The sequence below is a fragment of the Scardinius erythrophthalmus genome (genome assembly GCF_964197995.2).
Source record: "Scardinius erythrophthalmus genome assembly, chromosome: 12".
NCBI classification, from domain to species: Eukaryota; Metazoa; Chordata; class Actinopteri; order Cypriniformes; family Leuciscidae; genus Scardinius; species Scardinius erythrophthalmus.
In genome coordinates, this window is record NC_138232.1 from 29,881,544 (window position 1) to 29,903,109 (window position 21,566).

At 37.6% G+C, this 21,566-nt stretch overlaps 1 protein-coding gene across 1 annotated transcript in view; it reads left to right on the forward strand.

The window, feature by feature from the left end:
• Positions 1-14,726: 14,726 nt before the first annotated feature.
• The window catches only part of ppp1r12c (protein phosphatase 1, regulatory subunit 12C), a 38,522-nt gene continuing 31,682 nt past the window's right edge, over positions 14,727-21,566 (forward strand). Inside the window, exon 1 of the mRNA XM_081381128.1 lies at positions 14,727-14,844. The gene's annotated coding sequence lies outside the window, so the exon portion shown is untranslated. The remainder of the gene's footprint in view (positions 14,845-21,566) is intronic.

The following is a 21,566-nucleotide window of genomic DNA, read 5'->3' on the forward strand; positions in this document are numbered from 1 at the left end:
TGTGTAAATTCAAAAATGGATTTTATAGATACCGACTTTTTTTTGGGTCATAATAGCCATACATCGTGTCTTAGTATTCTGATTGAATTTGTTGACATAAGAGGACACAGATAGCTATGACAATGAATTTAAAAATACTGTTTTCTCTTGGCTTTATTATTAGAGTTTTGATCTTCTCTTAACTGAGAGAGCACATCATGCATTATATTGTATTATAATGACTATTTAACTATTTATTAGCCTACCACTATACTTTGACTATAGGTATGTTGCATATTAATTGTTCTTGGAACCTCAAAGCATATTTACATTTTTGTGTAATTTGTGATACTCCATAATGATGTTTGTAGCGTAAGAAGGGCCCAAACATAAACTCAAGCCCAGGGGCCCACAGCCCCCTAAGTCCTACCCTGGTCGCGACGAACTCCCTTTCGCCTCCGCCATCTCCATCTCTTCCTCCTCCTCCTCAGGCACATTATCCCAATCAGTATCCTCCTGGGCAAACTTGCACTGCTATCGCAGAACCTTCCTGGTCTGCCTCCTCATGCTCACTGTCTTGCGGCTGGCCATCCCACTTCTGACACCACTTGCCAGGCGTGATGGAAAAAATGGCAAGGCCACAATAGCACTTCTTGTGCAAGTTGTTCTATTGACAAAAATAGACAAAAAAATAATAATAAATAGGGAAGATGGGGAAAATGGATGAAAAATATACATGCAGCACTTGGCTGTTAAATCCTTCTACAGAAAGGCAAGCACACACAAAATACTCACTGCCTAAGCAAACTCCAAACTACAACCCACCCTGAACAAACAAACAAGCAAGCCTGGCTTTTAAACCGGAAGCTCCACCCACATGGACTCCTTTATGTTCTTCCAGAGGTAAGTATTATAACCAGTGCCGCTGCTAGCCATTTTGGTGCCCTAAGCATAATTCCTTTATGATGCCCCCCACCCCGACCCCGAGAAAAAAAACGTTTGTTTTTGCCAGTTTAACTTTTTATTACCAAACATATAACTCAATACCAATAACACAGCAATGGCAGCACCACAGTATAAAACTTAAGAACACTAAAAAGAGAAAGTAAAATCTTCACAGCTTTGCTGACTTTGTAAACATATGTAGAATAGCCAACACACACTACACATTTTAAAGTGCAAACTTTTCTTCAGTAAACAGAATAGCAAAATAAAAAAACTATCAAAATAATCCAGACATGTTTTTCCCAAATTCAATGTTACTTTGAATAAATTACATTTATTAGACAAAATATTCAAACAAAGAATCTCATATGAGAAAAAATTATAAACATTTAAAACTGAAAGCATGGCAGCCAAGGAGTTCTCCCCCTTTATTCCTTATTTATCAACTATTTGATAAATATAGTATAATATAATATAATATAAAAGCATAATAGAATGAGGTGCAATAATGCACACAATTAAACAGTATTGTTTGCTTTACATCATTCATATTGACATTTTATATTTTTTATATATTTAACACAGGAATTGTTAGCCTACCATGTGCACTGCACTGACTGCTAACGTTAACTGTTACTGAGAAAGTATTAACCACCGTCACGTCAAAATAAACCATAAACTACTGCTCAGAATCTAAAGAAAGATAGTAAAGAAAGTAACAGCTAGCTGGCGTGATGCGCGTGGTGGGAGCGGCGGCGCTGATTATAACTTTACATAAATAATTATATACAGCATAACATACTCATCAGTATCATTACACATATACACACGTATCAACATTCATCATATAACTATATATATATATATATATATATATATATATATATATATATATATATATATATATACATACATACTAGGTGGCGATGTCCGCTCCTCCACGTGGTAGCACTCGAAATGCCCCGTCATCAAGACAGGGTGAGCTGAACGCAGACGAAACGTCGACGACAGACCCCAGTGACAGGCCGGTTGATGAAAAAAAAAAATCACATCGCATCAGTATGGATACGGTGTCAAATGAAATGCAAATAAAAGCTAGAGTGTCCTTTGGAAACGAGGACCCAGGCATGGTCTGGCCTGTGTGACAAGTGGGCATGGATTCCCGATGAATGTACGTAGTCCAACACAAAAGCGGAGTCAAAAACATCCGCATAGCGACACTTAACAATGGGTCGCTGACCGACCGATCAAACTGGATGCTCTAAACTGGATGCTCTGACCTGGACAAGGACGTCTTTTGGGCCCTGCTTGACGAAAAGACAAAACCTGTGCCATCATCAGTACATCATCGTTGCTGGTGACTTGAATGGCCATGTCGGCAAAACAAAAGACGCACACAGCTGCCACGGGGGATTTGGCTATGGCGTGCGAAACGATGCGGGTGAGAGAACCCTCGAATGTTCCAATGCCCATGACCTCATAATCACAAACACATGGTTCTGCAAGCAGCTATCCCATATCATCACCTACTACAGCGGCAACACAAAGTCACAAATTGACTTTATCCTAGTCAGAATACGTGATCTGAAGACTGTGCTCAACGTCAAGGAAATCCCGTACTAGACGGTCACCGCCCAACATCGTCCAGCCAAAGCTCCGCATTGCACCACCAAAGGACCGTAAAATACAACAAAACAGACCAGCTCACATTAAATGGTGAAGGTTTAAAGAAAAAGAGGTTGAAGTCATCACACGCATCCATCTTCTGCCAATCACGACAGTTGAAGAAACATGGAGGAAAGTCAAACAAATGACTGGCGAAGCAGCACGCACAGAACTTGGCATGACTAAGCCAGGACGACCGCGGATCGACAATGAAGTATGGCTGAGGACAGACGAAGTCAAGGCGAAAGTACGCGAGAAGAAACACCTCTACCACGCTTTTCTCGCTGACAAAATAATGATAACTGGCAGAAGTATCACTATGCCCCAAGGAACGTAAAGAAGGATGTAGCTACTGCAAAAGCTGCTCGCTATGTTGAGCTCTACAAGAAGCTCGACACGCGCGAAGGTGAACGTGCCATCTACCGCCTCATGAAGTCACGCCATCGTCAGACTGTTGATATCAAGAAATTCTTCGTTGTCAATGACAAAAACGAGCAACTGATCAATGACCGCAAGAAGGCCGTCAAACGCTGACAGGACTACTGCGAGAAGATCTCGACCGAGGAGTTCCCGCAACCGCTGATTGTGTCCACTCCCTCTGTTCACGGTCCAGTGCAACTGGTCACAGCCGACGAAGTTGCCGGAGCGGTGAAGAAAATGAAGTCGGGTAAAGCAACTGGACCAGACGATCTGGTAGCAGAGGTGTGGAAGTCACAATGCTGGTATTCGGTTGAATGGCTTGAACATATATCATTGTAATCATATATTTAGCTTCATAGCTCCATAGGGATCTTTTTTTTTTTCAAGAGCCTCATCGCGATGTACATTTGCGTCACTCAATCGTGCTCTGTTTGAAAGGTGTGTTTCAAACAGAACAAACTGTGATTGGTTGCTTTACATGTCAGTGAGACGGCCTCTTGAGCTGTCCTTGGCCAATTAAAGCTGCTATGGAGTCCAGACCTTCTACCCTCAGTCTAAAGGCCCCGATATACTTCAAGCAAAATCAAAGAACGAACTGATGTGACATAATTTTGAACAAAATCAGGCCAAAATGAACTTTAGGTTGGAGTTTGAAGCAGCTTGCCAAAATTAACTTTCCGGAAAAGTTAGCTCTGGCTGGCAAACACTACCATTGGTCTGTGGCAATTACTAATATGTAGGTGTGCGCTGAGGCTCCGCCTTCTTTCACATGGAAATCTTTTCCAGTTCATTTCTCCTTTTTAGTTCAGATGTGACCCCCGAGTGAAAACGAACATGCTGGAGATCTGCTTTATAGTAGAAAGTTAAGTTGTATTTCTGATGAAATGAGACACTGACACTGTTTTTCATGTTTAATATGGTAAAACTGCTTGGTTTTAAGCAATCTATTGTGTAAAGTCATATAAAGAAATGTGACTAGAGAGCCGAATTGCAGAGCTCGTGCAAACATATCGTTGCTACACGAAGATACGTTTAGGGGTATACGTATACCACCTAAATGAATAAGGAAAAAGAACTTCACCGCAAGTATGGGCCTTAAAGGACTGGCTATGCAAGATTACTTAGTTCTTATCTTTCTTCTATCGTTTCAGTTTTTCCAGACTCTATCTGAACAAGTTAAGAAGGCTGAGGGCCTTCAACCACATCTCTTTGCATTTGGTTTGGCGAAGAGTATACATCCATAGGTTTTATATCATAAAATACCATGTCAGGTAAAGTCTTTTCTTGCTGCTGAATTTGCAACATGTATCTAACCATTTGTTCATGAATGTAAAATTTATTTACAAGTGTAATCTAATGCCTGAATCTATTCTGGTGTTCCCTGTGTTGTTCACCTGGTATACTAATGGCTGTAGGAGTGAGGAATCAAATACTCGGATGACACAGTCATCATTGATTATACAAACTTGGATAGACAACTTGAGCCTGAATTGGATGAGTTCCCTGAGTGGAGCAGGGCGAATTATCTGGAACTGAATGCCTCAAAGATGAAGGAGATGGTCATTGATTTCCATAGGGAAAGATCTACCATACCATCAAAGCATTAGATGTCAGCAGTCAGGAAAAAAAGATGGTGCAAGAATATAAATATCTGGGAACCACCATCGATCAAATACTCACTTTCAAACCAAATAGTAAGACGATTTTCCAAATGCCAGAAGTGTCTCTACTTCCTTCGAAAATGTTGTAACCTCTGGGTTCACCAATTAATTCTAAAAGCCTTCTAGTGTTTCATCAAATCAGTTCTTACCTTTAACATAACAGCTATTTTTAGAGGAATAAGCAGCATTAACATCAGCCTTCTCCACAAGATTACAAGAGCAGCTAAATCATTGGTTCACCAGGAAGACCATTTACAATATGTGAGTGGTTGCTAAAGAAACTTAAATAGCAAAGGACACAATTCACATCTTATATTGCAGTCTCAGTCTTTCGCCATCAGTCTCAAAGGCTGTAGATCATTGAGCCTTAAAACCAAATCTGCCTCCTGAATTCACCATTTTTGTGTGTGTGTGTGTGTGTGTGTGTGTGTGTGTGTGTGTGTCACAGCATGCATGGGAAAGCTGCATTTGACATCTTGTGACAGCCACAGTTGAATTAAAAATGAAGTCTAAAAGATCCTTCCTTTAATTTTAATATGAAACTGTTTCTACAATCAGTGTTGTTTATAATGCCAAGGCTGTTTAACCGTTTGCGATGTCTGATGTTCTCCATAGAACTTACAAATACAGCATTCTGTGCAGAATTCAAATGGGTCTGATATGATCCACTCATATCGTGTCTCTGGAACAGAGCACACCGTGTTTGTGTGCTGTGGAGGAAAGCACTGTCTGAATCGTTCACTATCCCCTATATATTGCACTACTTGCTATTCAAAACATAGAAAACAGTAAATGTGTGAACAAGTGACCAATCTCAGACACAGCTTTAGTATCTTTTTATCATGTAGAGAGCAGGACTCTTGAGATTCTAGGGAAGATTTGATTGCACAGAAAATAGGATGAGACTAAATAGATGCAGTTTTATGGACTTCAAAACAGAAACAGCAATTCACTGCCATTATAAAGCCAGGACATTTTTTAATATAACTCAGATTGTATTTGTCTGAAAGAAGAATGTCATAAACACCTGGACGATTAGTAAATCATGGGCTAATTTTCATTTTTATGTGAACTATCCCTTTAACTTGTAATGGACACTTTTATTTGTAAAATAATATTTATACATTTTTGATAGAAAGTAGAAATCATTGTTTTAAAGAACCATAATTAAATGTTGAATTGATATGAATGGTTTTAATATTTGATGGTTGTGCAGTTTAACATTCTGAATCTATATTATATATACTGTTTATATATTGCATTATGGATTCATGTCTTGTTGCATGTAAAATTGCAAATAGTTGAAATAGTTGAAGAGGGGGGTCCAAACTCAGTCCTGCAGAGTTTAGTCAAGTCAAGTCACCTTTATTTATATAGTGCTTTTTACAATACAGATTGTATCAAAGCAGCTTCACAGTGCTAACATGAAAATAATACAACAAAGTTTGTTTCTAGAAGAAAATTGCGTCATCGTCCACCTTAAGTAAGGCAGATCAATAATTAAATTAAATGTCCCCAACTAAGCAAGCCAAAAGCCAAGGCAACAGTGGCAAGGAACCAAAACTCCATCAGGTGACAGAACGGAGAAAAAAACCTTGGGAGAAACCAGACTCAGCTGGGACCAGTTCTCCTCTGTGAGTGGATGATTATGATTCAGGCAGCATTACAGGTCAGAAGTCAGACAGGATCAGAAACATTCAGAATATTTATCCAGTTCTATCTGGTTGGAAGTCGGAGTCATCACGCTGGGATGGAAACGAGTTTGTTGAGGATCAGTTCCGATGGATGTCGTGTCGATGAGGCCTTCACAGGGCTGATGAGGCTGGCACCTCAGGGGTATGGCGAGTTAAAAGTGACTTTTCTAAGACTACCCTGAAGAAGGCGAAGGAGCAGTCTACTAGGGTTGTGCCGATAGACGATAGTATCGTGTATCGACGATATGCTGAGATATCGCCGATGGCAGATGCCTTTGACGATATCAATACGATAATTGGCTCGTTTTCCCATTAATGTATTAAATCATTATTATTATTATTATTAAGCTAGTATAGTTATTAAATGAATTAGGAACTACAATTATATTTGCCTTGCCTAAATTCATAACGACATCACCACATAACCACACTTGCGACATCACCGACGCGCGCGTATGAGGACTCCTCAAAGAAAATATTTTTAAAACAGACAAAAAAAAAAAACTACATCCCACAACGAAATTGAATTGCAAGGTGATCCATTCACAAATTGTCAAGAGTGCTTGTTTTAACAGACGCATCATTCTTATACAGAGCCAAGATGAAGACGCGGCACATTCCATAGTACATTAACAAAATATTTAATGACACTAATAACACAAAAAACAGTACAATTACAAAATATTAATTATAATAATAATATCAATAAAATTATATAGGCCTAGGCCTAATAAAGTCTTTAGTTCACGAAGCATATCTGTGAAACTCTGCCATCTGTGAAAATCACAAGCAACTTCAAACTTGTTTAACAAGAAATTTTATTCTAATTTTTTCACTGTCAATAATGTAAGTCCACAAGAGAAATATTAAGCCAGTAAATTAAGATAGTTGCTGTAGCCTACCGTTATATCCGTCGTCTCTGAGAGAACGCGCCGTTAATGCAGCGAAAGCGCAGTCCGTTTCTGCTTTCGTTTTCAGGGAATGATCGCGTTTACATGCACGTTAATAACTCGATTATGCTGAATAAACTGACAATGCATGTGGTCATGTAAACGGATTAACCCGTTTTCCTTTATCAGAGTCAAGTCATAAGTTTAAGTAGGCGTAGCCTATAACCGATCGACTTTTAGATTTTTGCCTCTGATTTCTCCCGGCATTTAAAACCCGCGTTATTTGGGCTTATTGAAGTGCGGTGCGCATAAGTGAAGTGCATCCAGACAGAGAGAGCACTGGTAGGAGGACATTCTTGACCCAATAAATTAAAACGTGTTCTCATCTCGTGCAGAAGCAGCCTACAGTCAAAATGCTGCATCTGTAACGGCATGAGAAGGATAATGTGTGTCCGTAAATTTCCCGCTGACATGTTGAAATATACAAGAATGGTCAGATACAAGAATGATTAGGATCTTTTTTTTACCTCACTATACCAGGAAATAACCTGATTTAGCCTATTAATAAACACTCCACCTTTGCTAGCAAAATAGAAAAAGATTCTCATTTAAAACGAAGTAATAAAACAAGCAAATTGATGAGTAAATAAGCAAGTTAATAATCAAATAAGTAAGTCCCGCCCCCCTCACGATAATATCGTGTATCGCCGATCTCACAGGCTGACGATAGGACGATATGAAAATGGGGCATATCGCCCAACCCTACAGTCTACCCTTCCGTCGCCGTCAGTCCGTGTCTTTTTTTATGAATGGGTTTGTTAGAGACGTCAGACGACAGACCGGCGGCGACGACACGGTAGTAACGTATACCTTACGGCGACGTGGCGACGGCGTACGTGAGAAATTTATAAAAAATCATAACGTCTGAACCAGGCACGTCGCCTAATAAGACGCCTGATACACACGTCGTCCCTCAGTACGTCGCCTAATAAGACGCCTGATACACACGTCGTCCCTCAGTACGTCGCGCCTAATAAGACGCCTGATACACACGTCGTCCCTCAGTACGTCACCTAATAAGACGCCTGATACACACGTCGTCCCTCAGTACGTCGCCTAATAAGACGCCTGATACACACGTCGTCCCAATATTATAATGTTATTTTTCCCATGTTGATATAACGAAAAGTGAATAGCATGAGTAAGATTGGATTTGCAATAGGCTATATCGGGAGACATGATTTTTGTTTTGTTTTGCAGGAAGCTTTTCTTTAAAGTGAATTTTGTTAAATTGTAGGCCTATCTTAATTTTAAGCAATTTGTCATCAACCAATTGCATGGATTTAATAAAAAAGAAGCGAATATTCCATAAACAGGCTCTAACTTGTTGGTCTTTCTACAGCAGTGTTTCAATAAATGGTCTATCTTTTCTAGACAGAAAAGTTAACAACAAAGTAATAAAAAATCTTTTATGTGCAAAATCTATCCCTGCCTCCAGATACAAATGGTCCCCCTTGTATGAAAATATTAATTGGAATAGAGCATGGAGTAACCCACATACATTTTTAATTACAAAGTAAAAGAAATATCATTTAAAATTCTTTACCATTATAACCCCTGTAACGATTATCTCTAAATGTATACCGTAGACGAAAAATGCAGCTTTTGCTTTATGGAAACGGAAACGTCAGACCATTTATTCTATAGTTGTTCACACGTAGCTCTTCTCTGTGGAATGATATGTTTCATTAATGGACAACTTGGCTCAAACATACGTTTATCTAATTTTGATATACTTTTCTGACTCAAACTTCTCTGTACAATATATAGTCAACTTAATAATTTTGCTTGGAAAATTCTTTATTCATAAATCGAAGTTTATGAAAAACTACGGTGACGCATTGCTGACACATACATATTTTTTCCACTCTATGTCGTAATAACGAGATCTTATGTCGTTTTAACAACATCTTTTTCTCGTAATAACGAGATCTTATGTCATTCAAACGACATATTTTCTTGGCCTTATAAGGACATGTGTAGTCATGTACAAAATATGCCTTTATCCACATAAAATTGATAGCCAACACAGTTAGACATTTTATTGTATTTTTGCGGTAACTTACTGGCAGCACTATTGCCAGTAAGTTACTGTAAGTTCCCCTTTACAGTAGCTTACTGTAAATGTGTTATACGGTATGATGCCCTTACCGCAATTTCATTTTACAGTAAGATGCCCTTACCGCAATTTCAGTTTACAGTAAGATGCCCTTACCGCAATTTCATTTTACAGTATGATGCCCTTACCACAATTAAGTTTTACAGCAAGATGTCCTTACCGCAATTTCATTTTACAGTAGTATGCCCATTTTACACTATTTTATTATTTATATTTTACATGAATGCTATTGAATTTAATAAATTCCAAAAAAGTGACTTGAGTCCATGTACATCAGCATATTCTTTATTCAGCATATTCTTTATTCACTCTCACAATCAATTACATCCATTTTATTTATTTATTTATTGTGATGCAACATTAGGCAAGGCAGTTTTATTTATATAGCACATGTCATACACTTTGGCAATTAAAAGTGCTTTACACAGTAAGAAATTAAAATAATCACAAAATAAAAGCAAGGAAAATTAAAGTGCCCCCATTATGTATTTTTGAAAATGAAGTGTAGTGTGTACACTTTCATGTATTGTGTAACAGCTCTAAGGCCTCGTTTACAAGTGAAATGTAACACAATTCAGATTTTTTGCTCATATGTGACACAGATCGGATGTGTTCTATGACAGTGTAAACTGGAAAAAAACACATGCATTCAGATATTTCGAGATCGGTTTCAGGCCTCATTCATATGTGAAAATAAATCAGATATAAATCGGATATGTGCCAATGCGACTGTCATGTAAACAGGCTGATCGGATTTTCTGAGACATTAGGCTACTTGTAACCCCCACAAACTCTCTACTCAGGACTTACAGGTTCTCTACTGGACTAAATACTTTCAGTGGGTCAGTAACCAAGAAAACACTCAAATACCCAAAACTCATTAAATAATTTTATTAGTTTACAATCAGAATATTAAAACCCAGGGGGCAGCAGGTTAATGCAGTCAGGACAGGTTCAATTTAATTAAGATGTAATGAATGATTTCAGCAACATGTTAACTTCAAGAATAATAATGCAACAACAAACAGGATATGCTCGTCAGCACAAGATTTCAGTATTCAATACATGCATTAAATAAATTCATGTGATCACCTCTCATGCATAAGTTCATTACACTGCAAACCTAAAAGTCATAAATACCACACCAGTAAATACATACCAAATATTAATCAACACAGACCATCAATAATACTCATGCTAAATACATAGCCGTCGTCAACAGTATAGGAGGCATATGGAAAAGGATAACCTGCCCACCCCCTTACACACGCGCTCACTCTACACACAAATAGCGCCGGGGGACCATTGGGTTCACACATACATCAGGGCCTCCCCGGCAAACACAGCAAGGACATACATTAATACCCAATACAATAATAAAAGGAAAATACAGGGATTAAAGTGAAAAAAATTCTTCTGACTGAAATTTTTTTTTTAGGCCAAGTCATATTCCTTTAACTTTTTAAATAGTCGAGACCAATAGCGTTTTAAGGGGAGACGTTTTAAACCGCTTTAATATTGCCAGTAGGCGTATTTTAAAAGCTATACATATATATATATATATATATGCAAATTATAACACGTTTACACAAAATTTGTTAACACACAAGTAAGTTACTTTTCCCCTTTACTTAACATAAATTGTAAGAATATGACTAATAGTAAAGACTAGTACTAATAAATACAGTGCTATGCATAAGTTTAGACACCCATGCTAAAGTTGACTAAAAAGAGGAATAAAAAATCATCTTTTGGAAACTGAACTTAAAGGTATAGCGGAGGATCTTTCCGAATTTTAGATAAGTCCCGCCCTCTCCACTTTTTGAAAAGTTTGATTGATTCACCAGAATGATTGACAATTAGGAGGACCAATAGTATAGGGTATCCACCCGGAAGTAAAAAGATCCTCCGCTATACCTTTAATGCCTTAATTAAAAAAATTAGGAAAAATCCAACCTTTAAGGACACCAATTTTCTTTGTGAATGAATAATGTATCGTAAATAAATAAATGTTCTTCCTTAAAATACAGGGTGCATAAGTTTGGACACCCCTATGTTAAATTCCCATAGAGGCAGGCAGATTTTTATTTTTAAGTATTTTTTTTATTTTTTTTTTAGGATACTATGAATCCTGATAAAGTTCCCTTGGCTTTTGGAATTAAAATAGCCCCACATCATCACATAGCCTTCACCACACCTAGAGATACTTTCCATAAGATCATCTCTCAATGCAAATCAAACCAGCTATTAGGCTAACTGAAATACAACCATGCCAATCTATGGTGAAGGCTATGTGATGATGTGGGGCTATTTTAATTCCAAAGGCCAAGGGAACTTTATCAGGATGCATAGTATCCTGGATCCATGAAGTAACTGGCCTTTAAAATTAAAAATCTGCCTGCCTCTATGGGAATTTAACATAGGGGTGTCCAAACTTATGCACCCTGTATTTTAAGGAAGAACATTTATTTATTTACGATACATTATTTATTCACAAAGAAAATTGGTGTCCTTTAAGGTTGGATTTTTCCTAATTTTTCAAATTAAGGCATTAAGTTCAGTTTCCAAAAGATGATTTTTTATTCCTCTTTTTAGTCAACTGTAGTATGGGTGTCTAAACTTATGCATAGCACTGTAAACATTAGGCCTAGGCTAAAGCTATTAAATAGCAGTCCCAAACTAGTTTTTGTTAATACAATGTTGGTATGAGCCACTACAGTCATTTAAAAATATAAAAAATAACACAAAGAAAAATAGTGGCATTTTGGGGTTATATGGAAACGACAGTTACCATGGTGAATACACAATATTAACAATAACTGTTAATGAAACATGGAAATGGTGAATAGAATGAGAATCATACCTGCATTACTTTTATTTCGTGTAATTTACAACGTAACGGCGTTGCATGCTCGTAGTTTCTTTTGCACTTGATCAGTGAAGCAATACAGCGCGCGCCGCTGAATTTGCGCGTGCAATTGAGTGTGCGCTACGAGAACAGGATAACGACTGACAGGACAAGAAAGTCCGTTTTTCTGAGGTGAAAAACTTTATTTCAGCGTACACTTCAGCGGCGGTTTCTTCATTAGGGCGATCGGGCGACGCACCACCTAAGTGTGAAAGGGACTTTCTATCACTATCTCATTCAACCACAGAGTTACGCTAGCAGTCACTCACTGTTGTTCTGCCTCTGGATATAGTCCAATCAGCGCCGAGTCACGTTCTGTGGAGTCCCGCCTCTTTTTGGGCGATTTCACTCTGGCTGAGAATCGCCCAGAGTCTTCCCATAGACTTACATTCAAAGATTTTTTTTTTCGAACTGCAGGCACTGCAATGCATTCTCTATGGGTTCCGGGAGGGCTCGCACTAACGTGCTTTCGTCATCATACGTAACCTTAAACTTGTGCAGCGATTGGTGGAAACAAATGTACCTCTATTAGTATTTAGCCATAAGCTGAAGTGACATCCAATAATTTCCTCAGTGCATAACTTACATTTCACGGACATATTCTCCATCTGTAAATGTTAGAAAGTCCAGTTTGCCGTCATGAGTGGGCGAGCTTTCTGCAAGCTATACTTCCGTGAACGAGCGCCCCCGCGTGCATGCGCGCCGAACAGACGGAGCGCAATAGAATAGTCTGAGCGCAATTATTCTGACTAATATACATTAGCACTAAATTATAAATATATTTAGCTAAAACATTTGTTGTTGAATATTTGTTGTTGTTGTTGGTGAACATAAATGTGCTAGATAATTTCAAACCTACCTGTGTATTTTTATGATATTAGCTTTTTTTTTTTTGGTTTAGAAAATTTAACTACTTCTTTAAAAAACATTATTTTGTTTTTAGATTGTAATGTTGCAATGTTAGAATGTAATGTGATTCATTTGACCCCTTTTTTGGATAGACTGCAGATAGACAGCAAGGTTGCACTATGTTTGTTTTTATAACCTTCAATATAAACATTGTTTGTAGGACAATATCGATCAGGATATTAAATATTAAAAAAAAAATACAGGTTTTTTTTATTCAAATAGAAAAATAATAATTAAATACTCAGATTATACCATTTATGCCATTTAGCCCAAAAATTCAGATTTATTTGGCAATTGGCTATTTCCCAACCCTACCGGCTGAAGTTTTAGCTAAACTTTAGGCTTATGATAGCTACATTATTATCACTGTTAAATTGTTATTTAACAATAAGCCTACATTCAGTCCTGAATTAAAAATTCAGTTTGTTGTGCCCCCCCAAAAAATTTTAGCACCAGCCGCCACTGGTACACTTATGTCACTGCCTGCCTGGTAGTTCCTATTGTGCTGGGTTTTCTGAAGTAGTCATGATTCGCCTCTCTTAACATAACATGCTCTAAACACGCACGCAGTGTGGAAAAGGAGAAGCGGAGGCGCGGGGAGCAAGGATGACAGCGCAAATTTGAACTATATCGATGTGATATGGTCTAATTCCATATCGCATTTAAAAAAATATATCGATATATTTTTTATATCGATATCGCCCAGCTCTACCTGCATTATAAGTGTGTCACTGAAATATAGTTCTACCTCAGCGCTCAGCTGTAGCCTGACATGCACTTTCCGTGAGCGGTAATTGAAAACCCGGAGTGGACTATGAGCGGAGTGATTACAGAGTGCTTAGAGTGGAGAGAGGAACGTGCTTTTGCTCCACTCCAGGCTTTGATCACATCCCCCTCAGCAGGGTGAATACACCTCGTCTTTCCTTAATTTAAGACCTATTCAAACTAAAATTAAGATATTTATTACACTATTTGAGAAATGAAAGCCTATTTACGGCCTTAAAATTATGAAAAGTGAATTTAAGACTTTAAGGACAGACTGGAACCCGCAATGACGGAAATCCGTCATGGACTTGCTGCAATTAACGGAAATCCGTCGTAGCGACGGAGAACTTTAATCCCTGAAAATATACTGCTGGCTTTCTTACCCGCTACCGGACGTGGGTTCCGCGTTCAGGGAACTCAACGGCGGCCGCCAAACTTAAACGGGGAAAACCCCAGCAAAATATCCCTCCCGATCGATTCGCACAACAATCTTAAACCCACGTCCCGGCACGGCAGCTTTGGCAAGGAACTCAGCAGCAACAGCCGGCAAAAACCCCCCAAACAACCACTACATCATACATTTATAATGTTTCCCTCTAATTACTAATGCCACACAGGTGTTTCTTTTCCCCAGCGCATCATGAGGAAACACGGTGGACGCTCTCAGTATTGCCACTCCCCTTATTTGAGGATGAGCAGCTTACATACTTCTCCGCGGTTTAATGACAAGAGCAACCCCGATGCGCGTCTGCAAAGGGACGGATGGCCTGTCGAAACGTTGTGTCGTCGTAGGAGAGGAATGTGAACAAACGTTGACAACATATCAAAGGTTGGCTTGATCATCCTAAAATTTCGGACCCACTGCTTCTCGTTAAAGCTCGCCACAATATGCTCCTACCAGTCCTGAGATCTCTCTCGCACACAATAACTGAAGCATATGCGCAAACCCTTGAAACTAACCCTTTATACTATGCTTATCAGTTTGTGGGCCACGATTATCTATAACTGTGTCTATTAATGCAGTGTATCACTGAGAAACGTCCTGCTTGAGTCGTCCTTGTGATGGAGGTTCGGGTTGAATAACTAGTTCTTCCAGAGTTTCATTATTGGACTCGCGTTCAGATTGATATGGCAAAATCGATGTCATTGTTCGTTACTGTGTTTAGTTTACGGTGTAGGAAGCCTCAGGACAGCTGATGTTGTTATGGTAATGGGTGTTTTTGTTTAAGTACGCAGTAAACCAATCACAACAGACTGAGGCCCCGTTTACACGATGGGAAAATTTCCCTGCGTTTTGGCCTGTCATTTACACGAAAACGCCGTTTTTATCCCAGAAAACGATTATTTCTAAAAACTCCGGCCAAAGTGGAGATTTCTGAAAACGCCGGTTATGTGTTGCCGTGTCAACTGGGAGAAACGGGGTTTTAGGTTCTCAAACGTCACATTATGCGCCAGAAAATGCTTACGTCATGTGAGCGCCCTATGTTTAGAGTTTGTTTTGCTGTTAAAGTGATACTCATTTTTACTTTTGTGCAAACGCTTTTGGCCTGTTTGCATTTGCTTCGCTGTCTGTCCAAACGAACGAACCTCGCGCCATGTCTGTTGTTTTGAAAGGAACAGGAAGTCGCTCGTGCTATTCGTTGTTGTCGATTTTGAGGATTCTGATTGGCTTGCATGGCTTTATCCTTCTCCCTACACTGCCGCCCATTGTATTTATGCGGGTTGATGTAAACGACAACTTTTTTTTTGAAAACGATGTTGTGTGCACGATGTTATTTTTGAAAACGGAAGGGGAGAAATATTCGTTTCTCTAAATACCCGGGTATGTGTAAATGTGGCCTGAGCTGTCTGGCCAGTAGCATGTGGAGGGAGGGATTTAGAGAGATTGATTCATCTGACGAGCCGTTTAAGAATCTTTGAAAAATGTGGTGATGTGCACATGTATATTATGAGAAAATTCAGTAGTAAATAGCATAATAGGGGCACTTTAAAACAGTTATAAAAACAATTTAAAAATATGTACAGTATAGTTATACAATTAATTAAAAGAGTAAAAAGATAATACATAAATTAACTTCTCTTCTGGCAATACACCGGTGTATCATATTTTTCACAACTCCCAGTTTTACTCTGAGATTTTCCCATGGTGATTACACTGTGTCTGTGGTGTTCTTGCGGCACGCCTAAGAAATCAGCGTATCCAAAAAAAACGCTATTATTAAGCGCATATCCGAGTGTTTGTGCGGAGTGTGGAGCGCGCACTGACATGGACGCGCCGGTGCCATCACTCGCATTTTCCTATCAACAGTGGAAACAACTTAAAATACTCCATCATTTCTGGTCATACAGAAAAGAATATTACATCAGTTGCAACTACTTTTATTTGTGTAAACTCTCAACAACAAGAAAACGTTGTGCTTTTGTAAAATAAAAGAAAACGAACAGGGCGCGCTTTCATGATCCCTGTGAATTGGAGCGCGTCTCAAAAATGAACCGAAAAACAGTGTATAGACAAGCCTCAGAGATATGAGAAATATAACTATCTATATAAAGTTTATAAAAAAAAAAAAAAGTCCACCAACGAAAAAAAATCCAATCGAAAGCAAATACGGTACCATCTGATTATGTGATCCTGTCTGTATGAAAGGCGCATCTCTAGAGGCTAAATTACAGCGGAGATGTAGATATGTTTGCAGGCAGCCTACACTGATTTAGAAAAGACTAGTTCATTAATAAACAATTAAAATGCTTCATTATTTTTTTCAGACACATTTATTATATCATTAGCCTACTTTTGCCGGTGCTTTGCGGCAAGTTTTATGCATGCGCTTGAGCGCGTAATATAGGCTATAGCCTACATGCACCCAGGATTGAATATAAACGTGCGATTAGTCCTAATTGCTTAAATAAATGACTACTAGTCTAGAAAAATCCTTTAGTCTATGGCAACTCTAATCAATAGCCTACATTTAATATTTGACATTATTTAATTAGTAATTAGTATCCAGCTCTTTAAATTAAATTAGTTGAGTTAGCATAATTAGTTAATGAACAAATAAAATAATAAAATAAAGTTTAAATTAAGATACTACCGGTAACCATATATTTCTATATAGCATTGCTTATTCCACCACACAACGGACTGTTTAAGGTGACAATCCGTTATACATGTGAAGACTGTATATGGCTGTATCTTGAAGATTTTTGTATTGTATCTTCTGTTATAAAGATGAAGATTGACATTTCGTTAATTAACCCTCTGGGCTTCTTCGTAAATGGGTTACACTTAGCTTCCTCCCGCCCGAAAACGGACGAAGCCTTAAAATTTTACTTTACTTTTTCCCAGGATAACCAATCAAATATATTTTTGTTCTATAATGTTTTCTGATTATTATTTCGAATTTTTAGAATTTTTTATGATACTTTGCATTAATTATATAATTTTTATGAGCTATTTTTTCCATTAGAATTAATATATATATATTTATATTTTATTTTTCAATAAATGCAACATTTCACATCAAAATAGAGTGCAGGCCTAAAAAAAAAAATGTTTCAAGTGAGAAGAGCGCCATCTAGTGGCTTCAAAATGTATAAATATGTGTCATGTCCTATAACCGCCTATAGGCGGCGTATAGCTTTTTTATTTATTTATTTGATTTATTTTTCAGCTTTTTAATGCATCTAATTACATTTATTAACTCCTAACGAGTGCTGAGTAATCCCTCTTAAACCGAGTGTACCGCCAGCAGGCGCCACCTAGCTGCGGAAATATTCATTACCATATTTTTCAAAAATCTTGCCTTTATTAACACAAAGTTGATGTCATTTGAAAGCTTAGAGTCTGAACTTTACAGTGAATGTATCCACTTTGAAAAACTCTTAAGTACTGCTGAGTTATTTGCTGATAAATAGAATTTCTTTTTTTCATAATCTATAAAATAATGTACTGTCAAAAACATCATACAGCTCATGAAACATTCTTAGATAATTGAAAATGGCACTTCATTTTTTACAGCATATTATTACAATTAAAATGAGCCCAAAATTAACATAATCTATTGCTTTTATGACAAGATATTCTTCATGGAGAAAAAAATGCCCATGAGGGGGTGTCAAAGACTGTACAAAAAGGTTATCTCTTTTCCAAATGCTGTAACTTTTGATTCCTTTATCCAAAAATTCTTATTTTTTTTATCCAGATGCAGCTAACATGTAGGGGGACTTCACTAAAAAAGAATTTTCCTCCTACCTTATTTCCTTCCTGAGTTATTCCATGACAAATAAGAAAGATATGCAAAATCATAATACAAATTATATATATATATATATATATATATATATATATATATATATATATATATATATATATATATATATATATATATATATATATATATATATATATTTATATATTGTCTTTTATCCGCCGTTTCTTGGCAGGACAATGTCCAAATGTAATGTAATTTATATTTTCAAAAATTTTAAAAAGAGCTCTTTCAAACGATACCTACCTTTTGACTCTCCTTGCTATAGTTTTGGAGTTATTATGATTATATAATTTTTATATAGTTTGGGGCAAAATTTGCTGTTTCAGTCTTACCAGTTCATTTCTCTGTATGTGTGTGTGTGTGTGTTTGTGTGTGTGGGTGTGTGTGTGTGGGGGGGAGGGTGTCTTATTTGCACTCTTGATGTTTTAGAGTGTCACCCCTTCATTGCTGTACACTTTTTTTCAGCACAGTTGCTGATCTGTAGCTTGTACCACCAAAAGTTTCTCTGAGTTTTCCTATTTTTTCGTATTTCCCATTCATTTCCTATGTCGCCCGTTTTCGGGCGGGAGGAAGCTAAGTGTGACTTTTTTTTTTACGACCCTTTAACATATCAGAATCATCTCCTTGATTTTTTTGTGTGTTCATATAGGTAATACAACAAAAGTCACCAAGTTTCACCCCCATCCGATAAAGCAAAAAAAATTAAACATTTCAAAACGTTCAAGTTTTCGCCCATTTTCGGGCGAAGAAGCCCAGAGGGTTAAACAAAATAAGAACACAATGTTGTAAAAAATAAACAACTTAGGCTATGTTCTTCTGTTAGATGTGTTTTGACTACTTTTTGTTTAATTATATCTCTAGGTAATGAAGATATAGTCTATTAACAAAAATAAATCTTAGGCTATATATAATATATTATATAAAAAAAACTTATAGGCCTATATAAAATATATTTAAAAAAAGGGCCTCATTGATTCATTTTGCCTGATTGGGGGCTGCTACTATTTGCTTAAGCTTTTTGAACGTACATGACTACACGTGTTCTTATAAAGACAAAAAAAGAAAAGAAAAAAGATGTCGTTTTAACGACATAGCATCTCGTTATCACGAGAAAAAGATGTCGTTTTAAGTCAAGTCAAGTCAAGTCATCTTCATTTATATAGCGCTTTTAACAATGTAGATTGTTTCAAAGCAGCTTTACAGAGATAAACGTATAATTTATGGTAACAGAGATTGTTTTGGCTTTATAGCGGTTCTTTAGTAAAGTTATTTTCCAGCTAAGGTTAGTTATGATTGATTCGCTTCCGTCGCAACAATCATTTGTTATTAAATCAGGGGCCGCTAAGACGACCCAATTCTCTCTACATAGACTTTAAACGCGAACCTGTGAGAAACGCTGATGGCGTTCACATGCGCATTAAGAATTGGTTCTATAGTTATGTGCGTTTGAATATATGTACGCAGTTTTGTAATTCCCTACAAACCAAGCCTAAACAAAGTACTGGTGTTTCCTTATAATTTTTGATACAGAATTTTATTTTATTTTATCAATTTGGGGTAGATACGCGAATTGAGTTTCCCGACAACGCTTTATCTGTAGAGTGGTAAAGAGATCCTCCATAGGGAGAGACTAGTTGGTACTTCAGCACTGCGTTGTCATCGGGTCCAGGCAGGTCCTTCGTCAGATCTGGATACGGCCTGGATCCGGCAGGCTGCGGGAAAACCTCGGGATAAACAAAGACACTAAAATTAGCGTAGAAGAATTACCATTCTTCTTATGATGTAACGAGTACATCAGGATTTATGGGAAGTGTTCCCGGTTCCAGCTGACCTAATCTATGCAGCCTAATATCGAATCTAAAGTCTATAATGTATTATGTGAAAGCTAGGTCAAAGAGATGTGTTTTTAGTCTAGCTTTGAACTGACAGAGTGTGTCTGCTTCCCGGACAATGGTAGGAAGGCTGTTCCAAAGTTTTGGTGCTAAATAGGAGAAGGATCTACCACCAGCAGTCGATTTTGATATTCTAGGTATTATCAACTGGCCGGAATTTTGAGATCGCAATAGACGTGAAGGACTATAATGCGTTAAGAGCTCGCTCAAGTACTGCGGAGCTAAACCATTTAGTGCTTTGTACGTGATCAGCAATATTTTAAAATTGATGCGATGTTTAATAGGGAGCCAGTGCAGTTTTGACAGAACCGGGCTAATATGGTCATACTTCCTGGTTCTGGTAAGAACTCGAGCTGCTGCGTTTTGAACTAGCTGTAGTTTGTTTATTAAGCGTGCAGGGCAACCACCCAGTAGAGCATTACAATAATCTAGCCTTGATGTCATGAACGCATATACTAATTGTTCCGCATTTGTCAATGAGAGCATATGACGTAATTTAGATATATTTTTAAGATGGAAAAATGCAGTTTTACAGATACTAAACACGTGACTTTCAAATGAAAGATTGGTATCAAAGAGCACACCCAGGTTCCTAACCGACGACGAAGACTTAACAGAGCAGCCATCAAGTGTTAGACAGTATTCTAGGTTATTACGTGAGGAAGTTTTTTGTCCAATAATTAGAAACTCTGTTTTTTCAGAATTTAGAAGTAGGAAATTACGAGTCATTCAATTTTTTATATCCGCTATGCATTCCGTTAATTTTGTGAATTGGTAAGTTTCGTTAGGTTTTGAAGAAATATAGAGCTGAGTATCATCAGCATAACAGTGAAAGCTAATTCCATGTTTCCTAATGATATCTCCTAATGGTAGCATGTACAGAGTGAACAGCAGCGGTCCTAGTACTGAGCCTTGGTATGCCATACTGAACTTGTGATCGATGAGACATCTCTTCATTTACTGCTACAAACTGATAACGGTCAGATAAGTATGATTTAAACCATGCAAGTGCAATTCCACTAATGCCAACATAATTTTCGAGTCTATTTAAAAGAATGTTGTGGTCGATAGTATCAAATGCAGCACTAAGATCGAGTAACACTAATAGAGAGACACAACCACGATCGGATGATAAGAGCAAATCATTTGTGACTCTAACGAGAGCCGTCTCAGTACTATGGTACGGTCTAAATCCTTACTGAAAATCCTTGCAGATACCATTTCTTTCAAGAAAGGAACATAGTTGTGAAGATACTGCTTTTTCTAATATCTTTGACAGAAAAGGTAGATTCGAGATCGGCCTGTAATTGACTAATTCTGATCAAGTTGCGGTTTTTTAACAAGCGGTTTAATCATAGCCAGCTTAAAGGTTTTTGGTACGTATCCTA